The 18,823-nt window shown below is 45.6% G+C and overlaps 14 non-coding genes and 1 pseudogene across 14 annotated transcripts; all 15 read left to right on the top strand.

The window, feature by feature from the left end:
• The first annotated feature begins 620 nt into the window (after positions 1-620).
• On the top strand, positions 621-811 carry LOC141185483 (U2 spliceosomal RNA). Its single transcript, XR_012260142.1, has one exon. It is a non-coding gene; the product is annotated as a U2 spliceosomal RNA (small nuclear RNA).
• Positions 812-1,929: 1,118 nt separating this feature from the next.
• LOC141187658 (U2 spliceosomal RNA) lies at positions 1,930-2,120 on the top strand. Its single transcript, XR_012261823.1, has one exon. It is a non-coding gene; the product is annotated as a U2 spliceosomal RNA (small nuclear RNA).
• Positions 2,121-3,241: 1,121 nt separating this feature from the next.
• On the top strand, positions 3,242-3,432 carry LOC141187646 (U2 spliceosomal RNA). Its single transcript, XR_012261812.1, has one exon. It is a non-coding gene; the product is annotated as a U2 spliceosomal RNA (small nuclear RNA).
• Positions 3,433-4,554: 1,122 nt separating this feature from the next.
• Positions 4,555-4,745, top strand: LOC141187634 (U2 spliceosomal RNA). The gene has a single exon (XR_012261801.1). It is a non-coding gene; the product is annotated as a U2 spliceosomal RNA (small nuclear RNA).
• Positions 4,746-5,865: 1,120 nt separating this feature from the next.
• LOC141187620 (U2 spliceosomal RNA) lies at positions 5,866-6,056 on the top strand. Its single transcript, XR_012261789.1, has one exon. It is a non-coding gene; the product is annotated as a U2 spliceosomal RNA (small nuclear RNA).
• A 1,123-nt stretch (positions 6,057-7,179) lies between these two features.
• Positions 7,180-7,370, top strand: LOC141187608 (U2 spliceosomal RNA). Its single transcript, XR_012261778.1, has one exon. It is a non-coding gene; the product is annotated as a U2 spliceosomal RNA (small nuclear RNA).
• A 1,121-nt stretch (positions 7,371-8,491) lies between these two features.
• Positions 8,492-8,682, top strand: LOC141187596 (U2 spliceosomal RNA). The gene has a single exon (XR_012261767.1). It is a non-coding gene; the product is annotated as a U2 spliceosomal RNA (small nuclear RNA).
• A 1,121-nt stretch (positions 8,683-9,803) lies between these two features.
• On the top strand, positions 9,804-9,994 carry LOC141187584 (U2 spliceosomal RNA). Its single transcript, XR_012261756.1, has one exon. It is a non-coding gene; the product is annotated as a U2 spliceosomal RNA (small nuclear RNA).
• Positions 9,995-11,116: 1,122 nt separating this feature from the next.
• LOC141187571 (U2 spliceosomal RNA) lies at positions 11,117-11,307 on the top strand. Its single transcript, XR_012261745.1, has one exon. It is a non-coding gene; the product is annotated as a U2 spliceosomal RNA (small nuclear RNA).
• A 1,125-nt stretch (positions 11,308-12,432) lies between these two features.
• LOC141185423 (U2 spliceosomal RNA) lies at positions 12,433-12,623 on the top strand. The gene has a single exon (XR_012260087.1). It is a non-coding gene; the product is annotated as a U2 spliceosomal RNA (small nuclear RNA).
• A 1,121-nt stretch (positions 12,624-13,744) lies between these two features.
• Positions 13,745-13,935, top strand: LOC141191281 (U2 spliceosomal RNA). Its single transcript, XR_012265279.1, has one exon. It is a non-coding gene; the product is annotated as a U2 spliceosomal RNA (small nuclear RNA).
• A 1,120-nt stretch (positions 13,936-15,055) lies between these two features.
• LOC141186177 (U2 spliceosomal RNA) lies at positions 15,056-15,147 on the top strand (annotated as a pseudogene).
• Positions 15,148-15,941: 794 nt separating this feature from the next.
• Positions 15,942-16,125, top strand: LOC141185916 (U2 spliceosomal RNA). Its single transcript, XR_012260506.1, has one exon. It is a non-coding gene; the product is annotated as a U2 spliceosomal RNA (small nuclear RNA).
• A 1,122-nt stretch (positions 16,126-17,247) lies between these two features.
• Positions 17,248-17,438, top strand: LOC141187559 (U2 spliceosomal RNA). The gene has a single exon (XR_012261734.1). It is a non-coding gene; the product is annotated as a U2 spliceosomal RNA (small nuclear RNA).
• A 1,120-nt stretch (positions 17,439-18,558) lies between these two features.
• On the top strand, positions 18,559-18,749 carry LOC141187547 (U2 spliceosomal RNA). The gene has a single exon (XR_012261723.1). It is a non-coding gene; the product is annotated as a U2 spliceosomal RNA (small nuclear RNA).
• The last annotated feature ends 74 nt before the right edge of the window (positions 18,750-18,823 follow it).

Genomic DNA, 18,823 nt, shown 5'->3' with positions numbered 1-18,823 from the left:
CTCCCTCTGCTGGAACACTGACTTCTTTCATTTAATGCCTGCAGACTATAAAAGAGAAACCAACCCAAAAAGTTTGGTTGATTAGTCTGTGGCATTCTTTTAAACTGTTGCTTATGGCGGTCTCTGTGAGCTTCTCAGTGACATTCAGCCATCCAGGTATCCCGCCTGCAGTAGACGGAATGTGGCAATGGAACGCTGGCTGCGCGTGTCATAATAAGCTCTGAGCCTTTATATACCTGCGCACAGCAGCAGCCACCTTCAGTCTGCTGCTGGACAGCCAGCAGCAGCAGCAGCAGGAGAGGTAATTAATCAGCAACCCTCCTGCTAAGGGTAGACAGCTGCTCGTTCCACCCCCCCCCCGCCTTAATTGGTTCTCCTCCCTTCCAACGGTGTTGAGGCGGGTGGGAACAGCCGGGGGTTGAGGGTACTGTGCTAAAAGAGGTGGAGTTATGCAGATCTAAAACGCGTGGATTGCAGCAGCAGCAAGCCGAAAAGTGCAGGCATGTGAGGGATCTAGAGGTTGACAGCATGTCTTCTTAACGGGAGTCCAGGTGGCCATCTCCACAAATGGACTTTTCAGAATCCTTGGGTGGCACCGTAGTCGGAAACCAATTCTGGTTATCGCTTATCGGCCTTTTGGCTAAGATCAAGTGTAGTATCTGTTCTTATCAGTTTAATATCTGATACGTCCCCTATCTGGGGACCATATATTAAATGGATTTTTAGAACAGGGAGATGGAAAAAGAGCTTGCTCTGTCCACTCCACGCATTGACCTGGTATTGCAGTATCTCCAGGACCGGTGCACCCCTTCTTTAATGCAGTTTCTAAAATCAGAAAGAATTGAATTCAATGCTTTTTGTTCATTTTGCTTGTTTGTCGGATTTTGGGATGGACTCTTTGGCTTTGCTTTTCTTCTCCTCATTGGATTTTTCATGTTAAAAGTTGCAGAAGCCAGATGACAAGCTCATTTTGGTTCAACTTCAGCAACTGTGCATTGCATTGCCATGTAATGTAATGTAATGCAATGCTATCTATCTAGCTCTCCCTCTATACTTCCTTTTGGATAAACAGACATATTAGGCAAGCATTTTGGAGCTTTCACCTAAATAACTACAGGTGGTGAGATAAGCTGCACAATATAATTGACCTTTCAGTATATTGTTGCACACACACCATCTATTTAGCAAATGCCCTTGTTATCAACAGCAGCCTTTTAAACTCACCTGAGCTAACAGGTATGTGAGCTGGTTACTCTGCTGCGCTTAAAATTTCTTTTTTGGTTGCTACAATGCCTTTTCTGAAACGTTGTCTCCCTCTGCTGGAACACTGACTTCTTTCATTTAATGCCTGCAGACTATAAAAGAGAAACCAACCCAAAAAGTTTGGTTGATTAGTCTGTGGCATTCTTTTAAACTGTTGCTTATGGCGGTCTCTGTGAGCTTCTCAGTGACATTCAGCCATCCAGGTATCCCGCCTGCAGTAGACGGAATGTGGCAATGGAACGCTGGCTGCGCGTGTCATAATAGGCTCTGAGCCTTTATATACCTGCGCACAGCAGCAGCCACCTTCAGTCTGCTGCTGGACAGCCAGCAGCAGCAGCAGCAGGAGAGGTAATTAATCAGCAACCCTCCTGCTAAGGGTAGACAGCTGCTCGTTCCACCCCCCCCCGCCTTAATTGGTTCTCCTCCCTTCCAACGGTGTTGAGGCGGGTGGGAACAGCCGGGGGTTGAGGGTACTGTGCTAAAAGAGGTGAAGTTATGCAGATCTAAAACGCGTGGATTGCAGCAGCAGCAAGCCGAAAAGTGCAGGCATGTGAGGGATCTAGAGGTTGACAGCATGTCTTCTTAACGGGAGTCCAGGTGGCCATCTCCACAAATGGACTTTTCAGAATCCTTGGGTGGCACCGTAGTCGGAAACCAATTCTGGTTATCGCTTCTCGGCCTTTTGGCTAAGATCAAGTGTAGTATCTGTTCTTATCAGTTTAATATCTGATACGTCCCCTATCTGGGGACCATATATTAAATGGATTTTTAGAACAGGGAGATGGAAAAAGAGCTTGCTCTGTCCACTCCACGCATTGACCTGGTATTGCAGTATCTCCAGGACCGGTGCACCCCTTCTTTAATGCAGTTTCTAAAATCAGAAAGAATTGAATTCAATGCTTTTTGTTCATTTTGCTTGTTTGTCGGATTTTGGGATGGACTCTTTGGCTTTGCTTTTCTTCTCCTCATTGGATTTTTCATGTTAAAAGTTGCAGAAGCCAGATGACAAGCTCATTTTGGTTCAACTTCAGCAACTGTGCATTGCATTGCCATGTAATGTAATGTAATGCAATGCTATCTATCTAGCTCTCCCTCTATACTTCCTTTTGGATAAACAGACATATTAGGCAAGCATTTTGGAGCTTTCACCTAAATAACTACAGGTGGTGAGATAAGCTGCACAATATAATTGACCTTTCAGTATATTGTTGCACACACACCATCTATTTAGCAAATGCCCTTGTTATCAACAGCAGCCTTTTAAACTCACCTGAGCTAACAGGTATGTGAGCTGGTTACTCTGCTGCGCTTAAAATTTCTTTTTTGGTTTGCTACAATGCCTTTTCTGAAACGTTGTCTCCCTCTGCTGGAACACTGACTTCTTTCATTTAATGCCTGCAGACTATAAAAGAGAAACCAACCCAAAAAGTTTGGTTGATTAGTCTGTGGCATTCTTTTAAACTGTTGCTTATGGCGGTCTCTGTGAGCTTCTCAGTGACATTCAGCCATCCAGGTATCCCGCCTGCAGTAGACGGAATGTGGCAATGGAACGCTGGCTGCGCGTGTCATAATAGGCTCTGAGCCTTTATATACCTGCGCACAGCAGCAGCCACCTTCAGTCTGCTGCTGGACAGCCAGCAGCAGCAGCAGCAGGAGAGGTAATTAATCAGCAACCCTCCTGCTAAGGGTAGACAGCTGCTCGTTCCACCCCCCCCCCCGCCTTAATTGGTTCTCCTCCCTTCCAACGGTGTTGAGGCGGGTGGGAACAGCCGGGGGTTGAGGGTACTGTGCTAAAAGAGGTGGAGTTATGCAGATCTAAAACGCGTGGATTGCAGCAGCAGCAAGCCGAAAAGTGCAGGCATGTGAGGGATCTAGAGGTTGACAGCATGTCTTCTTAACGGGAGTCCAGGTGGCCATCTCCACAAATGGACTTTTCAGAATCCTTGGGTGGCACCGTAGTTGGAAACCAATTCTGGTTATCGCTTCTCGGCCTTTTGGCTAAGATCAAGTGTAGTATCTGTTCTTATCAGTTTAATATCTGATACGTCCCCTATCTGGGGACCATATATTAAATGGATTTTTAGAACAGGGAGATGGAAAAAGAGCTTGCTCTGTCCACTCCACGCATTGACCTGGTATTGCAGTATCTCCAGGACCGGTGCACCCCTTCTTTAATGCAGTTTCTAAAATCAGAAAGAATTGAATTCAATGCTTTTTGTTCATTTTGCTTGTTTGTCGGATTTTGGGATGGACTCTTTGGCTTTGCTTTTCTTCTCCTCATTGGATTTTTCATGTTAAAAGTTGCAGAAGCCAGATGACAAGCTCATTTTGGTTCAACTTCAGCAACTGTGCATTGCATTGCCATGTAATGTAATGTAATGCAATGCTATCTATCTAGCTCTCCCTCTATACTTCCTTTTGGATAAACAGACATATTAGGCAAGCATTTTGGAGCTTTCACCTAAATAACTACAGGTGGTGAGATAAGCTGCACAATATAATTGACCTTTCAGTATATTGTTGCACACACACCATCTATTTAGCAAATGCCCTTGTTATCAACAGCAGCCTTTTAAACTCACCTGAGCTAACAGGTATGTGAGCTGGTTACTCTGCTGCGCTTAAAATTTCTTTTTTGGTTTGCTACAATGCCTTTTCTGAAACGTTGTCTCCCTCTGCTGGAACACTGACTTCTTTCATTTAATGCCTGCAGACTATAAAAGAGAAACCAACCCAAAAAGTTTGGTTGATTAGTCTGTGGCATTCTTTTAAACTGTTGCTTATGGCGGTCTCTGTGAGCTTCTCAGTGACATTCAGCCATCCAGGTATCCCGCCTGCAGTAGACGGAATGTGGCAATGGAACGCTGGCTGCGCGTGTCATAATAGGCTCTGAGCCTTTATATACCTGCGCACAGCAGCAGCCACCTTCAGTCTGCTGCTGGACAGCCAGCAGCAGCAGCAGCAGGAGAGGTAATTAATCAGCAACCCTCCTGCTAAGGGTAGACAGCTGCTCGTTCCACCCCCCCCCCCCGCCTCAATTGGTTCTCCTCCCTTCCAACGGTGTTGAGGCGGGTGGGAACAGCCGGGGGTTGAGGGTACTGTGCTAAAAGAGGTGGAGTTATGCAGATCTAAAACGCGTGGATTGCAGCAGCAGCAAGCCGAAAAGTGCAGGCATGTGAGGGATCTAGAGGTTGACAGCATGTCTTCTTAACGGGAGTCCAGGTGGCCATCTCCACAAATGGACTTTTCAGAATCCTTGGGTGGCACCGTAGTTGGAAACCAATTCTGGTTATCGCTTCTCGGCCTTTTGGCTAAGATCAAGTGTAGTATCTGTTCTTATCAGTTTAATATCTGATACGTCCCCTATCTGGGGACCATATATTAAATGGATTTTTAGAACAGGGAGATGGAAAAAGAGCTTGCTCTGTCCACTCCACGCATTGACCTGGTATTGCAGTATCTCCAGGACCGGTGCACCCCTTCTTTAATGCAGTTTCTAAAATCAGAAAGAATTGAATTCAATGCTTTTTGTTCATTTTGCTTGTTTGTCGGATTTTGGGATGGACTCTTTGGCTTTGCTTTTCTTCTCCTCATTGGATTTTTCATGTTAAAAGTTGCAGAAGCCAGATGACAAGCTCATTTTGGTTCAAATTCAGCAACTGTGCATTGCATTGCCATGTAATGTAATGTAATGCAATGCTATCTATCTAGCTCTCCCTCTATACTTCCTTTTGGATAAACAGACATATTAGGCAAGCATTTTGGAGCTTTCACCTAAATAACTACAGGTGGTGAGATAAGCTGCACAATATAATTGACCTTTCAGTATATTGTTGCACACACACCATCTATTTAGCAAATGCCCTTGTTATCAACAGCAGCCTTTTAAACTCACCTGAGCTAACAGGTATGTGAGCTGGTTACTCTGCTGCGCTTAAAATTTCTTTTTTGGTTTGCTACAATGCCTTTTCTGAAACGTTGTCTCCCTCTGCTGGAACACTGACTTCTTTCATTTAATGACTGCAGACTATAAAAGAGAAACCAACCCAAAAAGTTTGGTTGATTAGTCTGTGGCATTCTTTTAAACTGTTGCTTATGGCGGTCTCTGTGAGCTTCTCAGTGACATTCAGCCATCCAGGTATCCCGCCTGCAGTAGACGGAATGTGACAATGGAACGCTGGCTGCGCGTGTCATAATAGGCTCTGAGCCTTTATATACCTGCGCACAGCAGCAGCCACCTTCAGTCTGCTGCTGGACAGCCAGCAGCAGCAGCAGCAGGAGAGGTAATTAATCAGCAACCCTCCTGCTAAGGGTAGACAGCTGCTCGTTCCACCCCCCCCCCGCCTTAATTGGTTCTCCTCCCTTCCAACGGTGTTGTGGCGGGTGGGAACAGCCGGGGGTTGAGGTTACTGTGCTAAAAGAGGTGGAGTTATGCAGATCTAAAACGCGTGGATTGCAGCAGCAGCAAGCCGAAAAGTGCAGGCATGTGAGGGATCTAGAGGTTGACAGCATGTCTTCTTAACGGGAGTCCAGGTGGCCATCTCCACAAATAGACTTTTCAGAATCCTTGGGTGGCACCGTAGTCGGAAACCAATTCTGGTTATCGCTTCTCGGCCTTTTGGCTAAGATCAAGTGTAGTATCTGTTCTTATCAGTTTAATATCTGATACGTCCCCTATCTGGGGACCATATATTAAATGGATTTTTAGAACAGGGAGATGGAAAAAGAGCTTGCTCTGTCCACTCCACGCATTGACCTGGTATTGCAGTATCTCCAGGACCGGTGCACCCCTTCTTTAATGCAGTTTCTAAAATCAGAAAGAATTGAATTCAATGCTTTTTGTTCATTTTGCTTGTTTGTCGGATTTTGGGATGGACTCTTTGGCTTTGCTTTTCTTCTCCTCATTGGATTTTTCATGTTAAAAGTTGCAGAAGCCAGATGACAAGCTCATTTTGGTTCAACTTCAGCAACTGTGCATTGCATTGCCATGTAATGTAATGTAATGCAATTCTATCTATCTAGCTCTCCCTCTATACTTCCTTTTGGATAAACAGACATATTAGGCAAGCATTTTGGAGCTTTCACCTAAATAACTACAGGTGGTGAGATAAGCTGCACAATATAATTGACCTTTCAGTATATTGTTGCACACACACCATCTATTTAGCAAATGCCCTTGTTATCAACAGCAGCCTTTTAAACTCACCTGAGCTAACAGGTATGTGAGCTGGTTACTCTGCTGCGCTTAAAATTTCTTTTTTGGTTTGCTACAATGCCTTTTCTGAAACGTTGTCTCCCTCTGCTGGAACACTGACTTCTTTCATTTAATGCCTGCAGACTATAAAAGAGAAACCAACCCAAAAAGTTTGGTTGATTAGTCTGTGGCATTCTTTTAAACTGTTGCTTATGGCGGTCTCTGTGAGCTTCTCAGTGACATTCAGCCATCCAGGTATCCCGCCTGCAGTAGACGGAATGTGGCAATGGAACGCTGGCTGCGCGTGTCATAATAGGCTCTGAGCCTTTATATACCTGCGCACAGCAGCAGCCACCTTCAGTCTGCTGCTGGACAGCCAGCAGCAGCAGCAGCAGGAGAGGTAATTAATCAGCAACCCTCCTGCTAAGGGTAGACAGCTGCTCGTTCCACCCCCCCCCCCCCGCCTCAATTGGTTCTCCTCCCTTCCAACGGTGTTGAGGCGGGTGGGAACAGCCGGGGGTTGAGGGTACTGTGCTAAAAGAGGTGGAGTTATGCAGATCTAAAACGCGTGGATTGCAGCAGCAGCAAGCCGAAAAGTGCAGGCATGTGAGGGATCTAGAGGTTGACAGCATGTCTTCTTAACGGGAGTCCAGGTGGCCATCTCCACAAATGGACTTTTCAGAATCCTTGGGTGGCACCGTAGTTGGAAACCAATTCTGGTTATCGCTTCTCGGCCTTTTGGCTAAGATCAAGTGTAGTATCTGTTCTTATCAGTTTAATATCTGATACGTCCCCTATCTGGGGACCATATATTAAATGGATTTTTAGAACAGGGAGATGGAAAAAGAGCTTGCTCTGTCCACTCCACGCATTGACCTGGTATTGCAGTATCTCCAGGACCGGTGCACCCCTTCTTTAATGCAGTTTCTAAAATCAGAAAGAATTGAATTCAATGCTTTTTGTTCATTTTGCTTGTTTGTCGGATTTTGGGATGGACTCTTTGGCTTTGCTTTTCTTCTCCTCATTGGATTTTTCATGTTAAAAGTTGCAGAAGCCAGATGACAAGCTCATTTTGGTTCAACTTCAGCAACTGTGCATTGCATTGCCATGTAATGTAATGTAATGCAATGCTATCTATCTAGCTCTCCCTCTATACTTCCTTTTGGATAAACAGACATATTAGGCAAGCATTTTGGAGCTTTCACCTAAATAACTACAGGTGGTGAGATAAGCTGCACAATATAATTGACCTTTCAGTATATTGTTGCACACACACCATCTATTTAGCAAATGCCCTTGTTATCAACAGCAGCCTTTTAAACTCACCTGAGCTAACAGGTATGTGAGCTGGTTACTCTGCTGCGCTTAAAATTTCTTTTTTGGTTTGCTACAATGCCTTTTCTGAAACGTTGTCTCCCTCTGCTGGAACACTGACTTCTTTCATTTAATGCCTGCAGACTATAAAAGAGAAACCAACCCAAAAAGTTTGGTTGATTAGTCTGTGGCATTCTTTTAAACTGTTGCTTATGGCGGTCTCTGTGAGCTTCTCAGTGACATTCAGCCATCCAGGCATCCCGCATGCAGTAGACGGAATGTGGCAATGGAACGCTGGCTGCGCGTGTCATAATAGGCTCTGAGCCTTTATATACCTGCGCACAGCAGCAGCCACCTTCAGTCTGCTGCTGGACAGCCAGCAGCAGCAGCAGCAGGAGAGGTAATTAATCAGCAACCCTCCTGCTAAGGGTAGACAGCTGCTCGTTCCACCCCCCCCCCCGCCTTAATTGGTTCTCCTCCCTTCCAACGGTGTTGAGGCGGGTGGGAACAGCCGGGGGTTGAGGGTACTGTGCTAAAAGAGGTGGAGTTATGCAGATCTAAAACGCGTGGATTGCAGCAGCAGCAAGCCGATAAGTGCAGGCATGTGAGGGATCTAGAGGTTGACAGCATGTCTTCTTAACGGGAGTCCAGGTGGCCATCTCCACAAATGGACTTTTCAGAATCCTTGGGTGGCACCGTAGTCGGAAACCAATTCTGGTTATCGCTTCTCGGCCTTTTGGCTAAGATCAAGTGTAGTATCTGTTCTTATCAGTTTAATATCTGATACGTCCCCTATCTGGGGACCATATATTAAATGGATTTTTAGAACAGGGAGATGGAAAAAGAGCTTGCTCTGTCCACTCCACGCATTGACCTGGTATTGCAGTATCTCCAGGACCGGTGCACCCCTTCTTTAATGCAGTTTCTAAAATCAGAAAGAATTGAATTCAATGCTTTTTGTTCATTTTGCTTGTTTGTCGGATTTTGGGATGGACTCTTTGGCTTTGCTTTTCTTCTCTCATTGGATTTTTCATGTTAAAAGTTGCAGAAGCCAGATGACAAGCTCATTTTGGTTCAACTTCAGCAACTGTGCATTGCATTGCCATGTAATGTAATGTAATGCAATGCTATCTATCTAGCTCTCCCTCTATACTTCCTTTTGGATAAACAGACATATTAGGCAAGCATTTTGGAGCTTTCACCTAAATAACTACAGGTGGTGAGATAAGCTGCACAATATAATTGACCTTTCAGTATATTGTTGCACACACACCATCTATTTAGCAAATGCCCTTGTTATCAACAGCAGCCTTTTAAACTCACCTGAGCTAACAGGTATGTGAGCTGGTTTCTCTGCTGCGCTTAAAATTTCTTTTTTGGTTTGCTACAATGCCTTTTCTGAAACGTTGTCTCCCTCTGCTGGAACACTGACTTCTTTCATTTAATGCCTGCAGACTATAAAAGAGAAACCAACCCAAAAAGTTTGGTTGATTAGTCTGTGGCATTCTTTTAAACTGTTGCTTATGGCGGTCTCTGTGAGCTTCTCAGTGACATTCAGCCATCCAGGTATCCCGCCTGCAGTAGACGGAATGTGGCAATGGAACGCTGGCTGCGCGTGTCATAATAGGCTCTGAGCCTTTATATACCTGCGCACAGCAGCAGCCACCTTCAGTCTGCTGCTGGACAGCCAGCAGCAGCAGCAGCAGGAGAGGTAATTAATCAGCAACCCTCCTGCTAAGGGTAGACAGCTGCTCGTTCCACCCCCCCCCCCCGCCTTAATTGGTTCTCCTCCCTTCCAACGGTGTTGAGGCGGGTGGGAACAGCCGGGGGTTGAGGGTACTGTGCTAAAAGAGGTGGAGTTATGCAGATCTAAAACGCGTGGATTGCAGCAGCAGCAAGCCGAAAAGTGCAGGCATGTGAGGGATCTAGAGGTTGACAGCATGTCTTCTTAACGGGAGTCCAGGTGGCCATCTCCACAAATGGACTTTTCAGAATCCTTGGGTGGCACCGTAGTCGGAAACCAATTCTGGTTATCGCTTCTCGGCCTTTTGGCTAAGATCAAGTGTAGTATCTGTTCTTATCAGTTTAATATCTGATACGTCCCCTATCTGGGGACCATATATTAAATGGATTTTTAGAACAGGGAGATGGAAAAAGAGCTTGCTCTGTCCACTCCACGCATTGACCTGGTATTGCAGTATCTCCAGGACCGGTGCACCCCTTCTTTAATGCAGTTTCTAAAATCAGAAAGAATTGAATTCAATGCTTTTTGTTCATTTTGCTTGTTTGTCGGATTTTGGGATGGACTCTTTGGCTTTGCTTTTCTTCTCCTCATTGGATTTTTCATGTTAAAAGTTGCAGAAGCCAGATGACAAGCTCATTTTGGTTCAACTTCAGCAACTGTGCATTGCATTGCCATGTAATGTAATGTAATGCAATGCTATCTATCTAGCTCTCCCTCTATACTTCCTTTTGGATAAACAGACATATTAGGCAAGCATTTTGGAGCTTTCACCTAAATAACTACAGGTGGTGAGATAAGCTGCACAATATAATTGACCTTTCAGTATATTGTTGCACACACACCATCTATTTAGCAAATGCCCTTGTTATCAACAGCAGCCTTTTAAACTCACCTGAGCTAACAGGTATGTGAGCTGGTTACTCTGCTGCGCTTAAAATTTCTTTTTTGGTTTGCTACAATGCCTTTTCTGAAACGTTGTCTCCCTCTGCTGGAACACTGACTTCTTTCATTTAATGCCTGCAGACTATAAAAGAGAAACCAACCCAAAAAGTTTGGTTGATTAGTCTGTGGCATTCTTTTAAACTGTTGCTTATGGCGGTCTCTGTGAGCTTCTCAGTGACATTCAGCCATCCAGGTATCCCGCCTGCAGTAGACGGAATGTGGCAATGGAACGCTGGCTGCGCGTGTCATAATAGGCTCTGAGCCTTTATATACCTGCGCACAGCAGCAGCCACCTTCAGTCTGCTGCTGGACAGCCAGCAGCAGCAGCAGCAGGAGAGGTAATTAATCAGCAACCCTCCTGCTAAGGGTAGACAGCTGCTCGTTCCACCCTCCCCCCCCGCCTTAATTGGTTCTCCTCCCTTCCAACGGTGTTGAGGCGGGTGGGAACAGCCGGGGGTTGAGGGTACTGTGCTAAAAGAGGTGGAGTTATGCAGATCTAAAACGCGTGGATTGCAGCAGCAGCAAGCCGAAAAGTGCAGGCATGTGAGGGATCTAGAGGTTGACAGCATGTCTTCTTAACGGGAGTCCAGGTGGCCATCTCCACAAATGGACTTTTCAGAATCCTTGGGTCGCACCGTAGTCGGAAACCAATTCTGGTTATCGCTTCTCGGCCTTTTGGCTAAGATCAAGTGTAGTATCTGTTCTTATCAGTTTAATATCTGATACGTCCCCTATCTGGGGACCATATATTAAATGGATTTTTAGAACAGGGAGATGGAAAAAGAGCTTGCTCTGTCCACTCCACGCATTGACCTGGTATTGCAGTATCTCCAGGACCGGTGCACCCCTTCTTTAATGCAGTTTCTAAAATCAGAAAGAATTGAATTCAATGCTTTTTGTTCATTTTGCTTATTTGTCGGATTTTGGGATGGACTCTTTGGCTTTGCTTTTCTTCTCCTCATTGGATTTTTCATGTTAAAAGTTGCAGAAGCCAGATGACAAGCTCATTTTGGTTCAACTTCAGCAACTGTGCATTGCATTGCCATGTAATGTAATGTAATGCAATGCTATCTATCTAGCTCTCCCTCTATACTTCCTTTTGGATAAACAGACATATTAGGCAAGCATTTTGGAGCTTTCACCTAAATAACTACAGGTGGTGAGATAAGCTGCACAATATAATTGACCTTTCAGTATATTGTTGCACACACACCATCTATTTAGCAAATGCCCTTGTTATCAACAGCAGCCTTTTAAACTCACCTGAGCTAACAGGTATGTGAGCTGGTTACTCTGCTGTGCTTAAAATTTCTTTTTTGGTTTACTACAATGCCTTTTCTGAAACGTTGTCTCCCTCTGCTGGAACACTGACTTCTTTCATTTAATGCCTGCAGACTATAAAAGAGAAACCAACCCAAAAAGTTTGGTTGATTAGTCTGTGGCATTCTTTTAAACTGTTGCTTATGGCGGTCTCTGTGAGCTTCTCAGTGACATTCAGCCATCCAGGTATCCCGCCTGCAGTAGACGGAATGTGGCAATGGAACGCTGGCTGCGCGTGTCATAATAGGCTCTGAGCCTTTATATACCTGCGCACAGCAGCAGCCACCTTCAGTCTGCTGCTGGACAGCCAGCAGCAGCAGCAGCAGCAGGAGAGGTAATTAATCAGCAACCCTCCTGCTAAGGGTAGACAGCTGCTCGTTCCACCCCCCCCCCCCGCCTTAATTGGTTCTCCTCCCTTCCAACGGTGTTGAGGCGGGTGGGAACAGCCGTGGGTTGAGGGTACTGTGCTAAAAGAGGTGGAGTTATGCAGATCTAAAACGCGTGGATTGCAGCAGCAGCAAGCCGAAAAGTGCAGGCATGTGAGGGATCTAGAGGTTGACAGCATGTCTTCTTAACGGGAGTCCAGGTGGCCATCCCCACAAATGGACTTTTCAGAATCCTTGGGTGGCACCGTAGTCGGAAACCAATTCTGGTTATCGCTTCTCAGCCTTTTGGCTAAGATCAAGTGTAGTATCTGTTCTTATCAGTTTAATATCTGATACGTCCCCTATCTCGGGACCATATATTAAATGGATTTTTAGAACAGGGAGATGGAAAAAGAGCTTGCTCTGTCCACTCCACGCATTGACCTGGTATTGCAGTATCTCCAGGACCGGTGCACCCCTTCTTTAATGCAGTTTCTAAAATCAGAAAGAATTGAATTCAATGCTTTTTGTTCATTTTGCTTGTTTGTCGGATTTTGGGATGGACTCTTTGGCTTTGCTTTTCTTCTCCTCATTGGATTTTTCATGTTAAAAGTTGCAGAAGCCAGATGACAAGCTCATTTTGGTTCAACTTCAGCAACTGTGCATTGCATTGCCATGTAATGTAATGTAATGCAATGCTATCTATCTAGCTCTCCCTCTATACTTCCTTTTGGATAAACAGACATATTAGGCAAGCATTTTGGAGCTTTCACCTAAATAACTACAGGTGGTGAGATAAGCTGCACAATATAATTGACCTTTCAGTATATTGTTGCACACACACCATCTATTTAGCAAATGCCCTTGTTATCAACAGCAGCCTTTTAAACTCACCTGAGCTAACAGGTATGTGAGCTGGTTACTCTGCTGCGCTTAAAATTTCTATTTTGGTTTGCTACAATGCCTTTTCTGAAACGTTGTCTCCCTCTGCTGGAACACTGACTTCTTTCATTTAATGCCTGCAGACTATAAAAGAGAAACCAACCCAAAAAGTTTGGTTGATTAGTCTGTGGCATTCTTTTAAACTGTTGCTTATGGCGGTCTCTGTGAGCTTCTCAGTGACATTCAGCCATCCAGGTATCCCGCCTGCAGTAGACGGAATGTGGCAATGGAACGCTGGCTGCGCGTGTCATAATAGGCTCTGAGCCTTTATATACCTGCGCACAGCAGCAGCCACCTTCAGTCTGCTGCTGGACAGCCAGCAGCAGCAGCAGCAGGAGAGGTAATTAATCAGCAACCCTCCTGCTAAGGGTAGACAGCTGCTCGTTCCACCCCCCCCCCCGCCTTAATTGGTTCTCCTCCCTTCCAACGGTGTTGAGGCGGGTGGGAACAGCCGGGGGTTGAGGGTACTGTGCTAAAAGAGGTGGAGTTATGCAGATCTAAAACGCGTGGATTGCAGCAGCAGCAAGCCGAAAAGTGCAGGCATGTGAGGGATCTAGAGGTTGACAGCATGTCTTCTTAACGGGAGTCCAGGTGGCCATCTCCACAAATGGACTTTTCAGAATCCTTGGGTGGCACCGTAGTCGGAAACCAATTCTGGTTATCGCTTCTCGGCCTTTTGGCTAAGATCAAGTGTAGTATCTGTTCTTATCAGTTTAATATCTGATACGTCCCCTATATGGGGACCATATATTAAATGGATTTTTAGAACAGGGAGATGGAAAAAGAGCTTGCTCTGTCCACTCCACGCATTGACCTGGTATTGCAGTATCTCCAGGACCGGTGCACCCCTTCTTTAATGCAGTTTCTAAAATCAGAAAGAATTGAATTCAATGCTTTTTGTTCATTTTGCTTGTTTGTCGGATTTTGGGATGGACTCTTTGGCTTTGCTTTTCTTCTCCTCATTGGATTTTTCATGTTAAAAGTTGCAGAAGCCAGATGACAAGCTCATTTTGGTTCAACTTCAGCAACTGTGCATTGCATTGCCATGTAATGTAATGTAATGCAATGCTATCTATCTAGCTCTCCCTCTATACTTCCTTTTGGATAAACAGACATATTAGGCAAGCATTTTGGAGCTTTCACCTAAATAACTACAGGTGGTGAGATAAGCTGCACAATATAATTGACCTTTCAGTATATTGTTGCACACACACCATCTATTTAGCAAATGCCCTTGTTATCAACAGCAGCCTTTTAAACTCACCTGAGCTAACAGGTATGTGAGCTGGTTACTCTGCTGCGCTTAAAATTTCTTTTTTGGTTTGCTACAATGCCTTTTCTGAAACGTTGTCTCCCTCTGCTGGAACACTGACTTCTTTCATTTAATGCCTGCAGACTATAAAAGAGAAACCAACCCAAAAAGTTTGGTTGATTAGTCTGTGGCATTCTTTTAAACTGTTGCTTATGGCGGTCTCTGTGAGCTTCTCAGTGACATTCAGCCATCCAGGTATCCCGCCTGCAGTAGACGGAATGTGGCAATGGAACGCTGGCTGCGCGTGTCATAATAGGCTCTGAGCCTTTATATACCTGCGCACAGCAGCAGCCACCTTCAGTCTGCTGCTGGACAGCCAGCAGCAGCAGCAGCAGGAGAGGTAATTAATCAGCAACCCTCCTGCTAAGGGTAGACAGCTGCTCGTTCCACCCCCCCCCCGCCTTAATTGGTTCTCCTCCCTTCCAACGGTGTTGAGGCGGGTGGGAACAGCCGGGGGTTGAGGGTACTGTGCTAAAAGAGGTGGAGTTATGCAGATCTAAAACGCGTGGATTGCAGCAGCAGCAAGCCGAAAAGTGCAGGCATGTGAGGGATCTAGAGGTTGACAGCATGTCTTCTTAACGGGAGTCCAGGTGGCCATCTCCACAAATGGACTTTTCAGAATCCTTGGGTGGCACCGTAGTCGGAAACCAATTCTGGTTATCGCTTCTCGGCCTTTTGGCTAAGATCAAGTGTAGTATCTTTCGAAAAGGCGGTTTTGGATGTTGGCCGCCCTAGTAGATTGATACATTATGCACACTGGGGTTTAGGCGCTTGTTAGTACGCCAGGTGGCTAATATAGTCATCTGGTGGAAAGCATGGCCCCCCAGGATCGACGCCATTGGGCCGGGGAAGATCGAAAGCCCGAAGTGTGAAGTGCCCCAGGAGTGGTGACCCTGGGGTGCCTTAACTCACTGGGATTGGGAACCCCACTTGAGTTTATGGCACATTTGCACAAGCACTTCAAATTTTCTTTCTTCGCACACACCCTTATTCCGGGCCTTCTGGCCTTAGGATGGGGAATTTTTCAATTCCCGGTCGAAGGTCCGGGCAGTATTATACTGTGAAACCTTCACTATTTATTTAATTTCTTTGTCACTGTGTGTCCACTTATTCACGTGTGTCACGTCCTACTAGGATTTTGTCGGGATGCGGTTCCCTTACGGGTTCCTCTCTTGGCAGGTCTAGGGGGGGAGTGTGTGGCCATCAGGTTCCGCTCCCCCCTGAACCCCCCTGGCTCTCCTCTTTCGGGAGGAGAGCGTTGTTGGCTCCCCTCTTCCGGGAGGGGAGCACAGTCTTTGGCTCCCAGTGCCTTGCTCGGGTGAGAACTCGGGCAGGTGCTGGGGGTAAGATTGGGTCGCCTCTGGCTTCGGCTGGAGGTGGCTTTTTGTCCCTGTTCCTCGCTGTGGCCTTTTGGCTCGGAGGGACGGGGAATGGTTTGGGGGACCCTTCTCCTTTTGGAGAGGGTTTCAAGAAGACCAGCATCCTAGTGCACTTTTTTTGTGGCACTTGTCACTTTTTTAAGCGGACTCGGGTTTTGTACACGAATTCGGGCTTTCGATAAAAAAAAAAAAAAAAATCTGTTCTTATCAGTTTAATATCTGATACGTCCCCTATCTGGGGACCATATATTAAATGGATTTTTAGAACAGGGAGATGGAAAAAGAGCTTGCTCTGTCCACTCCACGCATTGACCTGGTATTGCAGTATCTCCAGGACCGGTGCACCCCTTCTTTAATGCAGTTTCTAAAATCAGAAAGAATTGAATTCAATGCTTTTTGTTCATTTTGCTTGTTTGTCGGATTTTGGGATGGACTCTTTGGCTTTGCTTTTCTTCTCCTCATTGGATTTTTCATGTTAAAAGTTGCAGAAGCCAGATGACAAGCTCATTTTGGTTCAACTTCAGCAACTGTGCATTGCATTGCCATGTAATGTAATGTAATGCAATGCTATCTATCTAGCTCTCCCTCTATACTTCCTTTTGGATAAACAGACATATTAGGCAAGCATTTTGGAGCTTTCACCTAAATAACTACAGGTGGTGAGATAAGCTGCACAATATAATTGACCTTTCAGTATATTGTTGCACACACACCATCTATTTAGCAAATGCCCTTGTTATCAACAGCAGCCTTTTAAACTCACCTGAGCTAACAGGTATGTGAGCTGGTTACTCTGCTGCGCTTAAAATTTCTTTTTTGGTTTGCTACAATGCCTTTTCTGAAACGTTGTCTCCCTCTGCTGGAACACTGACTTCTTTCATTTAATGCCTGCAGACTATAAAAGAGAAACCAACCCAAAAAGTTTGGTTGATTAGTCTGTGGCATTCTTTTAAACTGTTGCTTATGGCGGTCTCTGTGAGCTTCTCAGTGACATTCAGCCATCCAGGTATCCCGCCTGCAGTAGACGGAATGTGGCAATGGAACGCTGGCTGCGCGTGTCATAATAGGCTCTGAGCCTTTATATACCTGCGCACAGCAGCAGCCACCTTCAGTCTGCTGCTGGACAGCCAGCAGCAGCAGCAGCAGGAGAGGTAATTAATCAGCAACCCTCCTGCTAAGGGTAGACAGCTGCTCGTTCAACCCCCCCCCCCCGCCTTAATTGGTTCTCCTCCCTTCCAACGGTGTTGAGGCGGGTGGGAACAGCCGGGGGTTGAGGGTACTGTGCTAAAAGAGGTGGAGTTATGCAGATCTAAAACGCGTGGATTGCAGCAGCAGCAAGCCGAAAAGTGCAGGCATGTGAGGGATCTAGAGGTTGACAGCATGTCTTCTTAACGGGAGTCCAGGTGGCCATCTCCACAAATGGACTTTTCAGAATCCTTGGGTGGCACCGTAGTCGGAAACCAATTCTGGTTATCGCTTCTCGGCCTTTTGGCTAAGATCAAGTGTAGTATCTGTTCTTATCAGTTTAATATCTGATACGTCCCCTATCTGGGGACCATATATTAAATGGATTTTTAGAACAGGGAGATGGAAAAAGAGCTTGCTCTGTCCACTCCACGCATTGACCTGGTATTGCAGTATCTCCAGGACCGGTGCACCCCTTCTTTAATGCAGTTTCTAAAATCAGAAAGAATTGAATTCAATGCTTTTTGTTCATTTTGCTTGTTTGTCGGATTTTGGGATGGACTCTTTGGCTTTGCTTTTCTTCTCCTCATTGGATTTTTCATGTTAAAAGTTGCAGAAGCCAGATGACAAGCTCATTTTGGTTCAACTTCAGCAACTGTGCATTGCATTGCCATGTAATGTAATGTAATGCAATGCTATCTATCTAGCTCTCCCTCTATACTTCCTTTTGGATAAACAGACATATTAGGCAAGCATTTTGGAGCTTTCACCTAAATAACTACAGGTGGTGAGATAAGCTGCACAATATAATTGACCTTTCAGTATATTGTTGCACACACACCATCTATTTAGCAAATGCCCTTGTTATCAACAGCAGCCTTTTAAACTCACCTGAGCTAACAGGTATGTGAGCTGGTTACTCTGCTGCGCTTAAAATTTCTTTTTTGGTTTGCTACAATGCCTTTTCTGAAACGTTGTCTCCCTCTGCTGGAACACTGACTTCTTTCATTTAATGCCTGCAGACTATAAAAGAGAAACCAACCCAAAAAGTTTGGTTGATTAGTCTGTGGCATTCTTTTAAACTGTTGCTTATGGCGGTCTCTGTGAGCTTCTCAGTGACATTCAGCCATCCAGGTATCCCGCCTGCAGTAGACGGAATGTGGCAATGGAACGCTGGCTGCGCGTGTCATAATAGGCTCTGAGCCTTTATATACCTGCGCACAGCAGCAGCCACCTTCAGTCTGCTGCTGGACAGCCAGCAGCAGCAGCAGCAGGAGAGGTAATTAATCAGCAACCCTCCTGCTAAGGGTAGACAGCTGCTCGTTCCACCACCCCCCCGCCTTAATTGGTTCTCCTCCCTTCCAACGGTGTTGAGGCGGGTGGGAACAGCCGGGGGTTGAGGGTACTGTGCTAAAAGAGGTGGAGTTATGCAGATCTAAAACGCGTGGATTGCAGCAGCAGCAAGCCGAAAAGTGCAGGCATGTGAGGGATCTAGAGGTTGACAGCATGTCTTCTTAACGGGAGTCCAGGTGGCCATCTCCACAAATGGACTTTTCAGAATCCTTGGGTGGCACCGTAGTCGGAAACCAATTCTGGTTATCGCTTCTCGGCCTTTTGGCTAAGATCAAGTGTAGTATCTGTTCTTATCAGTTTAATATCTGATACGTCCCCTATCTGGGGACCATATATTAAATGGATTTTTAGAACAGGGAGATGGAAAAAGAGCTTGCTCTGTCCACTCCACGCATTGACCTGGTATTGCAGTATCTCCAGGACCGGTGCACCCCTTCTTTAATGCAGTTTCTAAAATCAGAAAGAATTGAATTCAATGCTTTTTGTTCATTTTGCTTGTTTGTCGGATTT

This window comes from Phyllobates terribilis, unplaced genomic scaffold (assembly GCF_046119375.1).
Source record: "Phyllobates terribilis strain yellow unplaced genomic scaffold, ASM4611937v1 Scaffold_40__1_contigs__length_11209783, whole genome shotgun sequence".
Taxonomy (NCBI): domain Eukaryota; kingdom Metazoa; phylum Chordata; class Amphibia; order Anura; family Dendrobatidae; genus Phyllobates; species Phyllobates terribilis.
This window is presented reverse-complemented; position numbering and strand designations above follow the sequence as displayed.